Here is an 18,059-nt window from a genome sequence, read left to right as displayed (position 1 = left end):
AGCCATCCGCACACGCCTGCCTATGCACGCGTGTCCACATGCACGTTATGTACACCACACATATATGTGCGCGAATGCTTTCACATACAATCACACACATGCACATACCTTAGGTACATAAATAGGTAGGCACACGTGCACGCAGTTTATATATACGTGTGCACAATGCACACATGCTTTTACACAGTATGTACACATACATATGTGCACACATACATCACATACAAGTGCAGACACGTGCACAACTTTTAGCCTTTTTGCGGAGGGGAGGGGGGTCGGTGGTTCTGCAGGGCCTCGGGATTCCTGGCTGTGACTGCATTTGACAGCGTGCTGTCCCCCTGCAAGCTGTGTGTGTGGCCTATTTCCCTCCATATCTGAAATAAGCTTGCCTCTGTCTACATGCAGCTTACTGTGTACTAAAAGCCGCTGTCCAGCCGACACTGCAGGCTGACATTTTGTGTTGATGCAGGTGACCACTGTTTTGTACAAATGGGAAATGGGACCATGCATATGCCTGCTGGAGGCGGCTCTAGAACAGAGACCCCAGGCCTCTCCTGGGCTAAGAGGGCAGAGATGTCGGCAGGTGTGCAGAGGGAATGAAGGAAGCCATTCTCAGCTCCTGCAGGGGAGACAACCTCCACGGCACAGTTAGAAGCTCTCAGTCACACCTCCTACTAGTCTGACACCTTCCTCAGGAGGACCACCTGCAGATGCACAAGATGCTGTCTGTACCTATCTTACCGAACCCTTGGTAAGACCGACGTGGCCATGTGCTGACAGGTTTCCCAGAAAGACTCGTTTCCTAGACTTGCTCGTTGCAACTTTTACCACCATACATTTCTGGTTTTTTGTTTTTTGGTTTTGTTGCCACTTATTTTTCTCCCTCAAAACTGTAAACTCTTTGAGGGCAGAGACTAAATCTCCCCCTGGCATGAGCAACACCTGATCTAGTAAAGGCACAGTCCTGGCTCAATAGACAGATCAACCTTCAGATTCTGCTAGACTTCTAAAAATCACAATCAAGACTGTTTTCCAAAGATTGTTAAACTGTGTAACTGTTTAACATGGTTCCATGTCCCATATATCCCTTGGATTTCTGTCTTAAAGCAAGAGTTCTTCAGTCTGTTGAGACTGGAAAATATTAAAGCACAAATTATACAATAGAATACTAAAGTCTAGGGGCTGCTGGGTGGCCCACTGGGTCAGGCAGCCACCTGTGATGCTCACATCCTATATGAGCACCTGTTCAAGTCCCCACTGCTCCGCTTCCAATCCAGCTCCATGCTCACAGACCTGGGAAAGTTGCAGAAGATGGCCCAAATGCTTGGGTCCCTGCCCTCCATGTGGGAGTCCTGGATGGAGTCTGGCTTCAGCCTGGCCCAAGCCCCAGCCGTTGTGTCCATTTGAGGAGTGAACCAGCAAATGGCAGATTGATCTCTCTCTCTCTCTCTCTCTCTCTCTCTCTCTCCCCCCGCCCCTTTCAAATAAGTTTTTTCAAAAAAGAATACTAAAGTTTTTAGCTTATAGTCCCCTCTTGCCCCAAAGTAAAACAAAGCATAAGGAGACAGAGACATCCCCATTTCACAGAGAAACATGGAAAATGCATTGTCCTGCAGCAAAATCCTCTGTCTCCTTGAGAGACGGACCCCACTCCATGGTCAGCGGAAGCTCATGGGTACCTCCTAACGGGAACTTCAGTTCAGCAGGACTGAAAGGCCTGGCAGCTGTGGCAGGGAGTGTGTTACCTGCCTTGCATCTCTGCTTTTGCCCTCTGGAAGCCTGAGGGTCTGAGCAATTCGGGCATCCAGCACCACCGTAAGGCCCAAACACGGGCAAGGTTTGTGTCCAGTGCCACCGTCCCTCTCTGGCCACTGACTGAGGAGTCTGCACCCTTCATTTTGTCAGCCACCCAGGGGCCCAGCATAGCCGCATTTCAGCACGAAGCAGAGGAACGGTGTGGACGCTGGTGTTTGTCACAATAGCACTGAACGGCACAAGTTCAACTTACTGAAGCTCCGTGTGTGCAGCAGGCCTGGAGGCTCACTGCTGCCCAGGCAATAGTCTGCCCTCCACCTGTAAGGAAGAGCTCATGAGACCAAGGAGTTCACTCAAGCTCTCGCGAGAGGTAAAGGAAAGGCCGGGAGCCACACTCTGTGGCTATGGGAGGCCATATTCCACCCTTCCATGTACCGGCACATGGATGGGGGTCTCATGGTTAGCAGATCCAGAATAAGGAATATTAGGAGGAATTCTGCTCCCACCACTTACCAGCTATCACCTTTGACAATGGCTCCTGTAAAACCACAAAACTACAATTGGAATTCTCAGATCCTGCTTTCTTCACCAAGGAGGTGGCAAGATCTCAGATCAGGATGTAGCTGTAGGGCCAAGGTACACAACTCGGCCACTGAAAAGAGACCCTCCATTCCATTCCAGTCACTACCACACATTAGTGTGTGAAAGGACCTGGCTGTACCAGACACATACCAGGTGGTTCACAAAGGCCATGCTTTGTTCTCATCAAACTTACTGCACTGAGAAAATGCTCCTCAGAGTCAGAACCTGTTGGTGCAGGACACAGGAGGTGGCTTCTTTCCCACGGAGATGGACCATTTCTCTGGAGCTGGCCAGCAATGGGTCCCCAAGTATGCAGAGAGGAGTTCCAGACAGGAGACAAGGCGGCAGAGTTGTGGCACGTCCACTCCTCCTGCACCTGTACTAGAACCTGGGCAGCTCCATTTCTCTTGTACGCGGGAGGTCAGCAGACCGAGTGTCAGGGTGACGGGATGGGGACACTCTCAGAAGGATGCTCTCAAGCCACACCAGCCAGGCATCTTCCTCCTCCACATGCAAAGTCACATCCTCCGCGTGCAAAGTCAACCCCTGGACCGGCTTACAGCCGTCTTGTTTACTTGCAATTCCTTTGCAAAGCCTGGCCCAAGAGTTCAAAGTCAGCAGGAGCCACATGAGACACAATGTTTTTCTGCTCACCTCACCAGTCCCTGGAGGTTAATAACACAGTTAACTCTCTCGTTTTGAAAAAGAAGAAAACAGGGTCATTACACATTTCCAAATAAATAAATGAAATGTGAAAACTCTATGACCAAACCATGTCCTGCTGAAGTGATCCTCTTAAAGCAAGAGGGAATCATAGCTGGAATCGGGAACCTCCTCCAGCACTTTTCTCAGGGATTCGACAGACTCTGAGCAAAACTATTCTTAACCTCTAGGTCAACAGGGATGATGCTGATGCATACTCTGAATATAAACAGCACGGGCTCCTCACTGCCAGGCAGGCAAGAACAGAAACCTGAGCAAGTACCCTAATTTTCTTTTGGTATTTTAAGGACAGTGACTCTACTGACAGGGCTTTCCTCCACAGTCCACATTTCCAACCTGCACTCCCATTGAACCCAATGTGCACTGACAGGTTTTAGGCCACTCGTCCTGAATTCTGCCTGGGAAGAGATAGCAGTCCCCGGTGTGCTGCCTGGAGCTGACCTGTGCTCCGGGGTCCTGGATGTGCCCCGTAGTGCCTCCGTGCATCCCAGAGCCTGCTTCCCAGGCTGTTCCAGGGGTTAAGCAAAGCAGGCTACGCTGTGAGCATCTGGCCCAGCACAGGCTCACCTCTCCACGAGCGTTCTTTTTGTCATCACCCCTGCCCTGCTCAAGGCACTTCCCAGAGCCTCTTTAATGAAAGGACAGGTTCACTTAGCCCTCGCACCATGCTACAAATGGCCGTGAAAAGGTCCTCTTCTAAACAGATTTTACCTGTGTGCAGAGCGAAGAGCAGACATCTCGGCAGAGGTGGAGCTGGCCCCGCCCAGAGTCCCACTCCTGTGATGATGAGGGAGGTCAACCGTGGCACTGCCCACTGCCTCTTCTTGCTCTCTCCTCTGCCCCATGCTCACCCCAGCATGGACCGAGGCAGTACCTAGTGGGGGTTAGTGTTGACCTCACCCATAGCCTTGTGGATGCTGAGTTTGCAAATGGCAAATTTGCCTACAGGCAGTTTTGAATCTGGTTTGGTTTCTCCTAAAACAAATGGCCTTTTTTTTTTTATAAAACTGCTTCCAACAGGCCCTGTTCGGAGCTACATAGGGGGCAGGAGGCTTGATTTAGGGGAATACATATACCAGCTTCTGAGAGCTCTCAATGCCACAGAAGGCACCAGACATCCCAGCCAGTCAATAAAACATCTGCAGCAGCCAGTCTGCCAAAGCAGGGCCAGGCACAGAGCTGTCAGTGACAAAACAGCGCAGCGTCTGCCGCCCAGGGACCTTGGGACCTTGGCAAGCAGGGGAGAGTCACGTGCATCTTACTGACCATACATGTTACAGAAACCCCAAACAGAGACAGAAAGAGATCCTCAGGAACTGCTGGAGGAGACCAGATGGAAGAAGCTTGGGATGCTCACTGGAAAGGCATGAAGGGAGGTGGGCATCTGGTGCAGGGGCTAAGACATGGCTCGAGTCGCCCACATCCATGTCAGAGGCCTGGCTTTGAGCTGTGGCTTTGCGTTCCACGCCAGCTTCCTGCTAATGTGCACCCTGGGAGACAGCAAGCAACGGCTCAAGTTGTCGGGTCCCAGCCACCCGCAGGAGACATCCAGACTGAGTTCCAGGTTTCTGGTTGCAGCCTGGCCTCGCCCTGGCTACATTAGCTCAGGAGCAAATGGAAGATCTCTGTCTCTTTGTGTGTCTCTGCCTCTCAAGTAAATAAACATTTAAAACTGAAAGAAAAGAATGGAGACTTTAGAGACACAGAAAAGGGAGAAGGAAGGGATTTTAGGCCAAGTGGAACAGCACAAGGACCACACCCATTTCCCAGGGGGCTCTGGACAGACAGGGTGAATGCTGGTGCTGAGGAAAAAAGACAAGGAAGGGGAGCAGAGGAAGAAGAGGGGAAAGAGCAGGAGCTGTGGCTTGAAGCAACAAAAGCTTAATCTTCCCACAGTTTGGGGGCCAGAAACCCAGGATGGCGGTGCCCCCTTCTGCAGGCTCCTTGCCTCCCCCAGCCCCAGGGGGTTCTGGGAGCTTCTTGGCTGGCACTCACATCACTGCAGCTCTGCCTCCATCTTGACAGGGCCCTCTCTTCCGGTTGTCTGTGGGTCTGAGCCTCCAGCTCCTTTCTCTTAGAGAGATGGATCCACAATGAAACGCAACGTGGGCTGCGAAGAAGTAGGTGGAAGAGAAGGACACCAGCATGAGCGGGGTCACAGTTTTAGGGAGAGCGGTCTGAGATGACGGCTATGGAAGGTGACTCAGCCAGTTCCTGCTGCCACAATCTGGGTTCTCTACTCCAGTGGATTCCGACTAGAGGAGGCCTGTGGTACACACACTACTTCAGAGTCTCCCTATAGTTGGAGGAGATGGTTCTTACTTAACAATACAAAAACCTTCAAAAAAGTTCACTGAACATACACATTATCAGAAAACTTGAGGGCCTGGTGCTGTGGCGTAGCAGGTTAAGCCACTGTCTGTAGCACCAGCATCCCATATGGGTGCTGGTTCAAGTCCTGGCTGCTCCACTTCCGATCCAACTCCCTGCTAATGTGCCTGGGAATGCAGCAGTAGACATTGTAACTACTTGGGGCCCTTCACCCATGCGGGAGAACCAGAAGAAGCTCCTGGCTTCAGATAGGCCCAGCTCTGGCCATTGTGGCCATTTGGGGAGAGAACCAGTGGATGGATGACCTCTCTCTGTCTCCTACTCTAACTTTGCCTTTCAAATAAATATATAAAGATCTTAAGAGAAAGAGAAGAGGAGAGAGAGAAAACTGTGCATGGATTTCAAAATTCTTTTGTACCATAACAAACATCTTTCAACTCAGTTTGCCCACAAGCATTCGAGCAACCTGGCACTTTCACAGTTCTTCACCTCCTAGAGGTGTTCTGGTCATTGCAGGGCCGGCCCACCACAGGCTGATTCATCTGTGGCTGCCCCCTGACAGCCTCCTGGGTTCGAGAAACAATCAGACGTGAGTCCTTACAGAGAAGATCGCCACAAAGTCTCTGGTATCAAATTCATTCCACCAGAATGGGGCTTGCCAGTGTCAGAGTGGAAGAGAAGCCTCTGTGGTTTGACCCCTACCCAGCTCTAACTCTCACTCTCTCTCCACCTTCCTCATTCACTTGATGGTTCTCGGACTCTGTCTCTAAGTCTATAAAGTAAGGAAATTAGAGTAGACCATCTCCAAATTCCCTGCTGGCTCCCACACTCTAGTGTTTGGGGGTGACAGTAGCCTAGTGAACAACAGCTAAGGACACAGCTGATCATGCTCACAAGTGCTCCCGCATTTGTGAGCAGAATACAGCACAGGTGAGGGTCTCATCCGTGGAATAAAGGGACATTGTCTACTGGAGGCAGAGCTCTCAGCTGGCAAACAGAAATCTGGGAAGCAGATGTAGCTGCCAGAGGCAAAGCTCCCAAAAGTTGGGACACCCAGTGGCTTCCAGAAAAGATGGGATCAACACCTGTGGAAACACCTAGGGGAGAGTGCCAGGCCAGGGGAAATCTCAGAGCACAAGGCAGCTGCTGCTGTCAGCTGGTGCCGCACAAACTGGGTGACACGCAGAAGGCCAAGGGCAGAGTGAGCAGACATGAGAAGGCATGGAGAGGAAGAGCTCACTAAAGCTAGTCCCAAAGACGCAAGTACAGCTTTCTGGCCTGTGCCCTGGGCCAACAATGGTGCATTTCAATGAAATAAACAGAAGTCTGTGTGCAGGCTTTGCAGAAAAACAGTACCCTTGAGTTTATTTTGGAAAACGGTCAATTTGGAGGATAACAAATAGCAATCTTAGGAGGACAATAATCAATCTGAGTTACGCAGGTAGAGATGGTGATTCCTAGTGGGCAGTTGTATGCACGGACAAGAGTCTAAAGCTGGGATACCAGCCACCTCAGCCACCATCAGCAGTGAGTCAGTGTTTCTTCCAGTGTGGTCTCAGGCCATCTGTGCTGCAGTCAACTAATGTGGGTGTTAGAGAACGAATTCCAGAGCCCCGCCTACTCTTGAATCAGAATCCCTGGAAAGGGAGGGGAGCAATATCCATATAAGTAAGCTCCTAAGTGACTCTGATTCACCAGAATCACAGCTAGGGAGATTTATGGTTCCAGCTCAACAGGTTAAGTTACCTAAGGAGAAGGAAGAGAGAAAGCAGGCAAGCCATGGGCAATGACAATACCACCACTCCTACACCACCTGGTGGGCAGGGCTCAACCTCAATGACATGTTGGGAGGCACCACACTTGGGACCCAGCTTAGACCACTGAAACCTGCGATTGTACCACCACATGACTGAATGAACATACAACCTAAAGCACAAATAGGGAAAACTGCCCAAAGGCATCAAGGAAGAGGGAGGTCAAGTTGGTTGGCCTCTTATTGGAAGAGTGGATTGTTCCAGAGTAGGGGACAGCTGCCTGCATGCAGGTTTAGCTTTCATTCAAAAATGGATAGTTATCACATGAGAATCGCTGTAGGCTTCATGAGCACAGGGCCTGTGTCTATTTCATTCATCTTACTGCCTTAACTTCCATTTTAGTACCTGGTCATGGAAGATGTTGCATTGAATGTTTGTCTTCATCATTCCATGTTCTCATCTTTGCTTTCCCTATAGGAAAAATAGCTGCTGTTTTCACATTCAGAATTTCTTACTCAAAGTAACATTAGTAATGTAACTCCTAAAGAAAGTCATAAAAATTTTTTTAAATTATTGATTCATTTGAAAGAGTAATGGGGGTGGGGGAGGCAGAGAAATCTACCATGCACTGGTTCACTTTCTAACTATCCACATTAGGTCTGCACCAGATCAAAGACAGGAGCCAGGAACTCCATCCAGCTCTCCCACACATGGGTGGCAGGGGCCCAACTACTTAAGCCATCCTCTGTTGCCTTCCCAGATGCATTAGCAGGAAGCTGGATCAGAAACAGAATAGCTAGGGAACTAGCTTTGTGGAACAGCAGGGTAAGAGGCTGCCTGCAATGGCTGGCATCCCATATGAGCACCTGTTTAAGTCCAAGTTGCTCCAGTTCTGATCCAGCTCCCTGATAATGTCCTGGGAAAGCAGCAGAACATGATTCAAGTACTTGGGCCCCTGCTATCCACATGACAGACCTAGATGAAGTTTCTGGCTCCTGATTTCAGCCTAGCCCAGCCCTGGCAGTTGCAGCCATTTGGAGAGCAAACTAGCAGATGGACGATCTCTCTCTTTCTCCATCTCCCTCTGCAACTTTGCCTTTCAAATAAATAAATAAATAAACTTTTTAAAAAAGAAAAGAAATATAATAGCTGGGATGCAAACCAGCACTCTAATATGGGGTGCAGGTATCTCAAGTGACAGCTTAACCCACTGTGCCACGATACAGGCCCAGCACTCAAAATTCATAGCAAAGTGTTACACATGAATACTTCACCAGAGTTTTAATGGAAACATCATCTTATCCTTTGGGTTCATGACTTCTATTTCATATCTGTTAAACATTTATTATGGGTTCAAATTATTGTACAACAGGTCTAATACTGTTATTATCACTATTAAATAGAATTGTCTGTACAGAAAATTATTTTCAAATTTAAATGTATTGCCACTTATTTCAAACAATATTTAACTCATCCTTTTGGCAAATATTTAGTGTGCTCTCTTAACAACTATAGAGACATCATCCCTGCTCATTTTACAGAGGCAAATGACAGCTAAACAGATTACCATTCCACTATGACACAGACACTGAGGTACAGTGTCTTCTCTGAGCACTGAGCCCTGAGCCACTGGCTTTGCCTGGCGATGTGGGAGCAGTCACAAAGGCAGCCACAGGTCATACTGCAGAATCTCTATGAGCTCAGAGGGAGACCCTGATCTGATGCCATTTCACTTGCATACTGCTTTGCATTAATTTGCGTTCTCCTCTGTAAGTCTGTGGGCTGCTTTTTATGTGAATGCCATATCCCAAAATAGACTCACTGCATTTAAGAGTGATACATGTAGGGATCTGTGTTTGAGCTTAGAGGATAACGCCCCCACCTGTGATGCCGGCATCCCATATGGACACTGGTTCTTGTCCTGGCTGCTCTACTTTCCATTCAACTCCCTGTTAATGGTCTAGGAAAAGCCGCAGAAGATGGCCCAAGAGTTTAAGACCCTACACTGGTGTAGGAGACCTGGATGAAGCTCCTGGCTCCTGGCTTCTGCCTAGCCCAATCCTGGCAGTTGCAGCCACTGGGGAGGGAACCAGAGGATAGAAGATCGATTCCTCCCTCCCTCTCTCTCTCTCTCTCTCTCTCTCTAACTCTGCCTTTCAAATAAATAAGCTTTAAAAATATTTTCTACATTGAAAATTTTTAAGTATTCCTAAGGATCTTTAACGATTTTATAAATACTAAACTATGGCCATTTATAAAATTGTTAAACTTAACTCTGTCTCTGAGCTCAACTAGCTACAACTGCTGAAAAGCGTTGATCATGATGCACTTGAATCTGCAAAACCAAAGTTTCTAAAGCCGCCTGGGAGCTTTCCCACAAAAGTGACCAATGAGGAAAGAGAATTGCTCGGAGGTCGAGGTGGGGTGGGAAACTGGCCTCACACAGAGCTCAGTGACCAAAGCCTTTCTCTCATAGAAGTCAACTCCCATTTTTGTCTCGGTAAAAATACACAGAAGCCTTGGAAGCCGGAGTAATAGGTACTCACCCACCAACATCTAGATATACTCAAGTTTTTTAAAACATGCATTGAGCCCCACCATCTTCTACCCCTTTGTAGCCATCTTTGCAGTCATCTCTGTGAAAGAGATAGACAGGACTACATCCCTAAGGGGCACACCCACACCCAGGCCATGGGACCTGGAACTCCATGCCCTCGAGACTCACCCCTCAGAGCTGCACAAAATAAGATAAGCTTTTGTGAATTCTTCTCTTTGTCGAGAGTCTGTAGTGACCAAGGTTCGCCAGAGACAGAACCAACAGGACACAGCTACACAGATGACAGGGGCTTCAGCGGGAACTGCTCAGGTGGCCATGCAGACGGATGTCCCTTCATAGGCCCTTTGCAGGTTGGCTCAGTGCAAGCCCTAGGGCCTCAGAACCAGAGAAACCGAGGGTGCCCTCTCAGTTTGAGACAGAAGGCCTGGAACACATGGGGCTACTGGTTCAAGTCCTGGAGCCCAAGGCCAAGGGGCAGTCAGAGGGCCAAGGACAGGAGAGGCAGCATATCCCAGCTCCAGAGGGAGACACTCACCTTTACGCTGTGTGTATATGTGTTTTATATATATATATATATATATATATATATATATATATATTTAAGATTTTAGTGATTTATTTGAGAGGCAAAGTTACAAAGAAGGAAAGACAGAAATGTCTTCCATCTTTGGTTCACTCTCCAAGTGGCCATAACGGCCAGAACTGAGCCGATCCAGAGCCAAGAGCCACGAGCCAGGAGCTTCTGGGTCTCACATTCAGGTGCAAGGACCCAAGGACGTGGGCCATCTTTTACTGCTTTCCCAAGCCATAAGCAGAGAGCTGGATTGGAATTGGAGCAGCTGAGACCCAAACCGGTGCCCACACGGGATGCCGGTACCACAGACAGAGGTTTCGCCTACTGCAACCCTGGCTAATGGTGTGGTGCCCACTCACATCGATGCCAGCTCTTCCCAGCCAGCTAATCTGCTCAGACTCGCCAACCAAATGCTCTCTCACACACACTTGAAATAAGGCTTTCCCAGGTTCCTGGGTATTCCTTAATTTGGTCAAGTTGGTACCTAAAATGAGCCATCCCTATCCTTTCGCACAAAACAAGCACAGTGATTTAAGGGCTGAAGGCCTTGAAAACAATTCTGCTAACAGAAAGAGAACTGAAATGAGCATTGTGAAAAGTTTCAGTCAATTCTGCAGCTGCCATACAGCAGCACTCTGCATATGTGACTTAATCCTGTGCTTTCAGGTCTTTGTGTTTTTTCTACAAACTTCCGTAGATCTGGGACTTTGTAGGCATTGAGTTGTTATTCAGGATTTCAAAACATCTCTAGGAGTCCAAGTTTTACTCCATGCACTTGTGTGTACTTTTACTAAGGCACAGGATTTCTTCCTTAAAAAATAAGGGTAATGGAAGAAAAAAAATCAAGTGTATTTTATGTCTGAAATTCTACAGCTCTAAGTAAATGACATCAAGTGATAATGCGTGCCTATGTTACTCACTTTATTCATCCTTACATCTCTTATAGAAAGACAGCATTGGTGAAGATTTAAGTTTTTATTTTTGCATGTGCATTTGAGGTTAATTGATCTTGCATTTATGAACAGTTTCCCTCCTGTCTTCTGACTATGAGACAATAAAGTGGGCAGGATGCATTAAAGTGCAGATCTTCAGCCTAGAAAATGCTTGCATGTTTCTCTACAGCAACGTTCAATTGTGCTCGGGAAAATGCACCTGTCATCACAGTCTATGAGACCCAGAGATCTGGAATATCTGAAAATTAACGTAAGGGAAAAACCACTAGCTTTGTTCCCTTCTTTTTCTTGTGTTATTTGGCCATGTTTATTCATCTGCCTTTATCTGGGTAAGGTAAGTGCAGATCTTTTCCATATGAAGGAAAAAAAAAAGGCTCCAAGCACCTATTTGCTAAAATTCAGTCTCAGCCTACAGAGTTGTGCTTTGCCATGCTGCCTGTTCCTAGTGAAGCCTTGTAGCCATGGCTGTGATAACAGAGAAAGTCAATGCTGAGATGCCATAAGGGGAAACTCAACACCACTCTGAGAAACACAAGAGAAAAGCTCATCTTACAGCGGAGTCTGCCAGCAACCATGCTTTAGAATAGAAGATTAGAAAATCCTACAGTACACAGGAAGGCTCAGAGGCAGGCCAACCTCTCTGTTCTTTTTGTTTTTGTCTTCTCTTTAGCAAAGCCACGGAGCAAGAAGCAAATACTTGGCACTGAGCGTGTCTGCAACACTCATTATCAAGTGCACCTAAGGTCCACAGACAAACCGCTGGCTCAACAACATCTCCCCCACACTGCTGCTTCTTCCCTGTAATCCTGTGTCACTGGCTCTGAACGAAGCCTGCTGTGCCTCACAACTGTGGTAACCCCATAAGTGATGCTAGAGCGAGGAGGAGACGGGGGCATTTCAAACCGAAAGGGTAAATTATAGGGACAGTAAAGGAGAATTACAGGAAAAGAAGTAAAGGGAAATGTATGACGGTACGCAGCTCCTTTCCAATCCCATTTCAGAAGGTCCCAAAATCTAAATGAACACCAAAAGAATGGTAGTAAATTGTGAGGATTAATTGATACAAAATCAAGAAGAGAAGCAAGCTAAGGTTGGTAGTGGTGGAGCAGTGGGGATGCAGATAGTTTATAAATTAAAAAAAAAAAAAAGTACTTGAAAGTCCATTTTATTTTCCAGCAAATAGAATGGGGGAACAGAAGTGAACATCTGTGTGGCCTTCTCTGCAAATTTCAAAGTGCAAGTAGGGAAAAAGACCAGTCTCTCTCCCTCTTTCAGTAACACTATGAAGGTGCACCGCCGAGTCTGTGAATGACGAGACAGGCCTCCTTGCAAAGTCAAGCCTTCTCCACACATGTGTACAGCTGCAGGTCAAGTGCAGGCCTGTGCCGGAGCCGTCACTGGGTGCACGTTTCCAAAGAAGGGAAGTTAGAAGATGACAGCATCATCACTCAGCAGGTACACAGGGAGGCAGTCTGCAAAACTACCCCGCCTGAACAGTAAAGCTCTTATGTTCGCATGGATGCAACTAATAGGGGTGAATTTTATGCAAGGAGGGAGTAGTGGACTAATTCACCGTCTTGTCTTGAGCTTAGGACTGGGCGGTGTGCTCGTATTTTCACACTGCATGCTACATGCTGTCACATCATCTACTGGCTTCCCTGCAATAATGCTACAGGACAACTGTGCTCTGGCACCAGCACAGCTCACAGTCTGAAAAAGCAGCAATGCTGCTTCTCAAACCAAGGAGAGCCTCACTCCCTGTCACCACACTCCGGACTATTCAAAAAGCGGCCTCTCTTCTGTGGTGGAGGAGCTTCCCAGTTGGTGTCAAAGTGTGTGCAAACCCTCAGCTCCTTGCAGGCAGTTAAGGCCATAATTCAGATCTTGCTATCGTCAAGTCAGGGCTCCGCCTATAAATAAACAAATGCACGTTTTCTTCCCAAGCCCAGAAGGGCAGCAGTTCTCCTAGCTCACTCTGTCTGCTCCCAGCAGGAACTTGTACTCCAGAACCAAGCCGTTAAAAGGAAACTGGCCCCAGCAAAAACACGGGTCTGTAACCAGCCTGTTACTCCTGCAGGCTAGAGATCTGACACGAACTGTGAAAGTGATTCTTCCAACTGTAGATGAATAGGCACAGCTAGCACACAAACCGCATCCCCTGACAATTTAAAGCCATGCATACTTTTATTCAACTCTATTACCTATTCTTGTTAGAAGGACATACCAGATTCAATATTTATTTATTAAATTATTTGAAAAGCAAATGGAGGGGTGGCAAGGAGAGGGGGAGATACAGAAAAAGAGGGTCTCCTATCTGCTGATTCACTCCCCAAATAGAAACAATGGCCAGGGCTGAGCCAGGCCAAAGCCAGGAGCCTGGAGCTTCTTGCAGCTCTCCCACATGGGTGCAGGGCCCCAAGCACTTGGGCTATCTCCCACTGCTTTCACAGGATCATCAGTAGAGAGTTGGATAGGAAGTGGAGCAGCCAGGTGCTGAAACGAGCACCCCCATATGGGATGGCAGCACTGTAGCCAGTGGCTTTACCCATTACACCACAGCACTGGCCCCACGACTCAATATTTATATTTATTTAAATGTGGCCTTTTCAGAGCAGAGGTGAATAAGCCACTGGGGACAGCTATATCCTGTATCAGAGAGCCTGGGCTGGGGTCCTTGCTCTGCTCCAGCTTCCTGCTAATGCACACCTAGGAGGCAGCAGGTGATGGCTCAAGTAGTTGGGTCCCTTCTACCTATGTTAGGGACCTGGATTCAGTTCTGGGCTCCCAGCTTTGGCCTGCCCCACCCTAGCAACTGTGCGCATTTAGGGAGTGAATCAGCAGCTGGAAGACCTCTGTACCTTTCAAATAAATAATTTTAAAAATAAAGTATTTTTAGAAAGCCATGTCATATCAAAAATGTAAACAAAAATCAATATGGGCCTTTCAAAGGTCTTTCACCCACTAGAACACTGAGGAACACAGCTCACCTGCTGAGAGCTGCAAGGCCTGGGAGCTGGCTGTGTCTGTGTTCACAGCACCCAGTTCCCAGGTGCTGCAACTTAGTCTAAACTCTTAATGGACTTCAGGTGGCACGATATCTGAAGTATACCTTTTTGTGTATAGTTAATTATGTCAGCTGTCAGAGAAATTAATGCTGACATCGTATTACAGGTCGAGTTTCTAGTAGTTTGTTTTCAAGTTCAATCATTTCAACAATATTGGTATAGCCCTTTAAGGAAACTTTGGCCCATGACAGATGTCATTTTTTTTCCTTCAGCAAAGATAACAAACATAGTGCAGCTGACTTTGGAAGCCTGAGCAAACGGGAGGATTCTGCTTGAATTGAATCACCGAAGGGGAACACTGGCACATGACGCTAATCTTCTCTTTCTTTGCAGCTAGTTTCCCAGTGTAGGGCTGACCAACACTCACTCTGCCAGCTGTGCTTTAACCTCGGCCAGCACTGCAGTGCCCTAGACTGCCACGGGCTGTGGTGAGGCGGTGAGTAAAGCAAGGTGAGGAAGCTGTGCAGTAGAAAGGATCCAAGTGACACTGGCTGTGATGGAGCTGGAGAGTGGAGAGACCACAGCTGCTGTCCACCTCCTCCTCAGCCTCCACACTGACAACCACAGGTGACGGATGGCTCAAAGGCCATCTGAAGTGATGGCCACAGGCATTTAGAATCCTCACAACCCACACACAGAATGAGTATTTATAAAAGCCCTCCCCGCACATAAACACCCTGTAATAGCAGAAGGCCTGCTGCACGCACAAGGACACACAAACCAGAACTTTGTTCGAAGCGCTCCAAAGCGTGACACACTGAGTGCAAAGCCATAGATGCCAGAAAAAAGCACAATGCGGACCTGAGTGACAAACAGAAGCCACAGCAACCTTCTTTCCCCTGCCTTACTGCCCATGCAGAGCCAGCTGTGTGGTCCCTGGTCCTCAGTGTCACGTGTATCCACAGTGAAGCTGGCACAGCCCACCATATGTTCTGCCCGTGTACATAGCCAGCAGTTCTCTGCACTCGCCCTGTGTGGGAGAGCAGCCATTGGGTTCATGGCTGGTATGCCAACAGTCACAGGCAGGGACCATTCCTGGCTCTGGGCTCCTCACCAGCATGCTGCCTGGCACTATGACTCCAGGTGAGCGACCTTTTACTTCATGATCTGTGTTGCTCATTGCTGGCATCTCACAGCCAGGCTGCCCCCTCTTTCACAACATCCCTGCTCCAGCTCCAACCACTCACTCAGCTTCTGGCCCTCAGGTGGCTGACACCAGGGTAATCATCTTGTCACAATGGGATTGGTAAGGTACTGATGACTGACATCCATGGTTAAGGCTTTCAAGTCCCCATAAGTGACACATGGAATGAGTAACCAATACTACAGTAGCAGGTTGCATTTACTTAACAAACTATGCACTATCCACTGTCTATAATTGCCTTTAAAACTCCCTCAAACTGCTCCCATTTCAGAGATGAAGAAACCAAGACTTCCAGAAGGGCCTAGTAACTTCCTGGAGTGCACATCTAGCAAACGCCAGGGTAAGGTGCAAACCCAGGATTGTCAGACCTTGAAGTTCAGGGTGGTTACACAGAACACTGAAGGCACAGCCAGACCTTGGTCAGCTGCACAGCCAGCAGAGATGCTGGGTGCTCAGTAAATGTCTGCTGAGTCAGTGAGTGAGCACTCTGCTGTGAATCCATATACCAGACTGGCTTCCAGTTACCTGGCAAGTATTGAGCAAGTGCAAGCCTGGGCAGGTGAGCTATGGGAAGAGAAGAGAAACAGAAGGCGTGACCCAAGCCTGAGGGCCCAACACAAGCCAGCCAGAGTGAGACATTATCCAGAGAATCCAGGGGAAGAAAATCAGAAAAACATCATCATGGTGGGTGGGGGTAGTGGGGAAGAGACTAGGAAGAAACAATGCAGCAAAGAAGAGAAGTGGGTCACACAGCAGACTCATAGAATGACAAATGCCCTAAACAGCACTCTGACCTCAGAATCAGCCTTTAAGGAATTTAGATCTGGCTAAAAAGTCCATGAGAGCATTTCAGCCATGGAAAGCCAACATACTGTGGCAAAAAATGGCCTACATAGAAGATCTTTATGAGTGAGATTCCAGTGGAAAGAAGGGGCCATCAAAGAAGGAGGTACCTTTCTCTGAAGGGAGGAGAGAACTTCCACTTTGATTATGTCCCTGTCTAAATACTGATGGAGTTTGTGGACTCAAGAAGCTTCCATAGCCCTGGCAGCTCGTGACAAGAGCCTCGGGTGATCACTGACATCATAAATAAGAGTGTCAATTGTTAAATCAACAACAGACATCACCATACACTTGCTCCCCATGTAGGACCTCTGTCCTTAATGTGTTGTCCTATAAGAATTAATGGTAAAATTTATCTTTAAACAGTACTTTATACTTTATGTGTCTGTGTGGGTACAAACTGTTGAGATCTTTACTTAGTATAGAGTTGATATTCTGTATATAAATGTGATTAAAAATGAATCTCAATGAAGAATGGGATGGGAAAGGGTGTAGGAGGTGGGACGGTTTCGAGATGGGATGGTTTCAGGGTGGGAGGATGGGTATGGGGGAAGAACTGCCATAATCCAAAAGTTGTACTTATGAAATTTATATTTATTAAATAAATGCTTTATATTAAAAAAAAGAGAAGCCTCCAAGCAATCCCTGACCAACACTGCTGCTGGTGCCCCTTCTCCCCTCCTGACTCTCATCTCATGCTGCTCACCTAGGCAGTGTTGGGAGGGAGCATGAGCCCCTAGGAAACACTGACTCCTGCTGCACACTCAAACTTTAAATTCTAAAGAGCAATTTCAACTCACCCAGAGCTGTAATTTTCTCATGAATATTACCCATTATTTCAAATGTATTTCTGTTCTAGCCCTGTGCCATAAAACAGAAGGACACAGATCCTTCTGAACACTTTGTTCCATTCCCATCACAAAGATCTGAGCTGTGCTGCAACAAAAAACATACCTGAGAATCCATTGGGGCTCTCTCTCCCCTATTCCACTTAACTGGTAAGGAGCCAGGGAAGTGATGAAAAGTTGTGGAAGAAAAGAGAAGCAGAGAAGAGGGGGAAGAAAAGCAGTCTTTAAAAACAAAAACTCAGAATAGAGAACTTGAAGTTATCTGGATAGAGCCAGGGAAAGCAAACTCTGAGTTAAGTGAACCCGGGGTATTTATTCTGTGAGAAAAACAATAGCGAATGAGGAAGGGCCTTAAAAATGAGCTTCTTGGAGTAATGTAAGTGCCCCTGACAAGACAGACGGACTGACAAGACTCAGCTGTGCTGGCCAGGCCAAAGGGCCAGACTATGAAGAAATAAACTAGAATTGATCTCAGAGAAGGGTGGTGGGCACAGAGAGAGGACGCTCAGTGTCCTGGGAAGGTGGGGCACAGGGGTACCATGACAGCAACTGGGAGAGAGACCAGGTCAGAGAGTCTGTGGCTGAATCCTGTGACTCCACTGTAACACCCAGCAGAGAGCTGGACTTGGGAGGCAGAGTTGCTGTCTCAGATGCTTCCGATCTTTATTCATTTGAGAGGGAGAGAGGATGCAAGAGAGAGAGAGTGCCCAATCAACATTTGCTGATCACGCCTTAAATGCTTGCAGGAGTGGAGGGTGGAGGCAGGTTTCAAAACCAGAATCAGGGGACCAGGAATTCAGTCTAGGTCTCCCTCCTGGGTGACTCAGACCAACTAATGGAGTCATTGCTACTGCTTCCCAGAATCCACATTAGCAGGACACTGGAGTCAGGAGCTGGGATGTGGGATTTGATCATTGTAACTGCTAGGCC

The 18,059-nt window shown here is 47.7% G+C and overlaps 1 protein-coding gene across 2 annotated transcripts in view; it reads right to left on the bottom strand.

Annotated features, from left to right (window-relative positions):
- The window catches only part of TMEM117 (transmembrane protein 117), a 522,463-nt gene that overhangs the window by 499,050 nt on the left and 5,354 nt on the right, over window positions 1–18,059 (bottom strand). Inside the window, exon 1 of one of the 2 annotated variants that reach the window (XM_062195102.1) lies at window positions 5,056–5,119. The exons of the other annotated variant lie outside the window; for it this stretch is intronic. The gene's annotated coding sequence lies outside the window, so the exon portion shown is untranslated. Of the gene's footprint in view, window positions 1–5,055; window positions 5,120–18,059 lie in introns of those variants that run through there. 2 annotated transcript variants of the gene reach the window in all.

Source organism: Lepus europaeus, chromosome 6 (assembly GCF_033115175.1).
Source record: "Lepus europaeus isolate LE1 chromosome 6, mLepTim1.pri, whole genome shotgun sequence".
NCBI classification, from domain to species: Eukaryota; Metazoa; Chordata; class Mammalia; order Lagomorpha; family Leporidae; genus Lepus; species Lepus europaeus.
Note: the sequence above shows the minus strand (reverse complement) of the source record. Positions and strands in the feature narration are given on the sequence as shown.